Raw genomic sequence first — 2,123 nt, 5'->3', positions numbered from 1 at the left:
TGAAGAAGACAGTGTTCCTGATGTTAGTAAAGACGGGGTCAGTAGTTATTAATGCTCATAGTTAAAGTTTATTGGTGTATTAATAGTTATAATTTATTAAAATAATCCATAAGATAAGCAAAATTACAGTTAATTCGTTGTATTGTTAGGCTGTTATGTCTATTTAAAAACTGGTCAATACGGGTCTCCTTACACCTAATTAACTTGGTTTTAGTGTATGCTTGAAAGGCTACAAAGCCTTTGCGGGGAGTAAGCATTCTTCAGGACCACATGAGATTCAACCTAATTATTGGCAGAGAAAGTGGTGAATTTGACCCTTAAATTCTAAGTTACTTGGGCTCTATAGCTAATTGTAAGCTGTAGGATAATGGGGATTTGAGACGTTTATTTCCTCATTTACCCCAGCTCTGGTTGCTCATGTGGTTTTCGGTTCGAAAACGAGGCGTGTATCTTAAAAATAAAAAAATTTTTGAAGCGTAAGTTGTTGGTCGCTTTAAGTCTAATTAAAAATAAAGTAAAAATGGAGCAAAAACAAAGTTGGACACTTAACACTTTGGGTGTCTTCAGAGGTGTAAAAAGGGGGGTCCAAGCTTATGTGTACTCATAAAAAAATGCGGTGTGCGGGGGGGTTTGTGCCTGTATATATAACAAAAATTCATGAGGTGGCCGAGGAAGAGGTGGTGAGCTGTAAACTCATAAACAAGGTGTAGGCCTTTCTTATGAGATGGTTGGTAACAATACTGTGAATAATATTAACACGCCTAAGAGGGTTGGTCCGTGACGAAGTACTAATAAGTTGGTGAAGATTATGAATGACAGGTTCTATGATTTGCCTTGTCCTGTAAACTTAAACGCTTGGTGAAGGTTTGGCTCTATACTAGGCTTGTGCCTAATTATCCAACTTCTAAGGGGTCTTTATTGTCAACTCATTATACTGCTCATGAAGACATGGCATTCGATTCTGTAGTACATATTATGCGTAATGTGGAAAAAGGATGAATGTTGCGTAATATTCATGCAAATGGGTCCTCTATGTTTTTATCTGTATTTATGCGCACATTGCTCGTGGGCTGTATTATGGGTCTTATTTAGATAAGACAGTGTGGTATTTTGGGGTGCATTTGTTTTTGTTAACTATGGCGGAGGCTTTCCTCGGTTACACTTTGCCTTGGGGGCAAATGTCATATTGGGGGGCTACTGTTATTACTAATATACTTAGAGTGATCCCCGTAGTAGGAGAGAGTATGCTCCGCTATGTATGAGGGGGTTGGACCGTGTGTAATGCAACTCTAAAGCGGTTTATACTTTACACTTTCTCTTACCGTTTGTGATAGTGGCGGTTGTTTTTTTACACCTGTTTTTTTTACATGAGAAAGGGAGTAATAACCCTTTGGGTATTGAAAGAGGTACTATGTGTGTGCCCTTCCACCCCTTCTATACTATTAAAGATCTTTTTGGTTATGTTTGCTTTAGGTTCTTTTTTATATATTTAGTGTGTGTGGATCCTGAGCTGTTAGGGAATCATTTAAACTATTGGCCTGCTAATCCTATAAAAACGCCAATCCATGTTCAGCCTGAGTGGTATTTTATGTTTGCTTATGCAATCCTTCGTTCAATTCCTCATAAAGCGGGGGGGGTATATGTTATGTTTTTGTCGATTGTAGTATTATACCTAATTCCTAGTCTTCACAGAGGTAAGTATCGAAGTTTATGTTTTTACCCGTTTAATCAAGTAGTGTTTTGAGTGTTGGTTGGTAGGTTTATTAGGTTAACATGGATTGGTGCTCGCCCAGTGCGGGAGCCTTATATCATTTTGGGGCAGTGTCTTTCAGTCATTTATTTCTCTAGGTTGTTATTAAACCCTCTTTCTTTGTGGGTGTGGACAAGCTGCTTGAATACCCTAAATTCTGTAGGAGTCGTCCTGTAGACCTGAAATGGTTTAAGTTTTTAGCTTATTTCAAGTTATTAAAATTAGTAAATCGCGAAAGTAGCGCACGTGAGTGGGCTAATAAGTGTAGAAAAATATAAATATGTCTTTTTACGGGAGTCGATATTTTGGTGATATTGTCCATGGGGAACTAGGGAAAGACCTGTTCCGGTACCATGGTTTTGTGATGATAGTA

General features: G+C 38.2%; 1 pseudogene; it reads left to right on the top strand.

Moving 5' to 3' along the window:
- The first annotated feature begins 492 nt into the window (after positions 1-492).
- Positions 493-2,041, top strand: LOC134704238 (cytochrome b-like; annotated as a pseudogene).
- The last annotated feature ends 82 nt before the right edge of the window (positions 2,042-2,123 follow it).

Source organism: Mytilus trossulus, unplaced genomic scaffold (assembly GCF_036588685.1).
Source record: "Mytilus trossulus isolate FHL-02 unplaced genomic scaffold, PNRI_Mtr1.1.1.hap1 h1tg001319l__unscaffolded, whole genome shotgun sequence".
Lineage (NCBI taxonomy): Eukaryota > Metazoa > Mollusca > Bivalvia > Mytilida > Mytilidae > Mytilus > Mytilus trossulus.
Note: the sequence above shows the minus strand (reverse complement) of the source record. Positions and strands in the feature narration are given on the sequence as shown.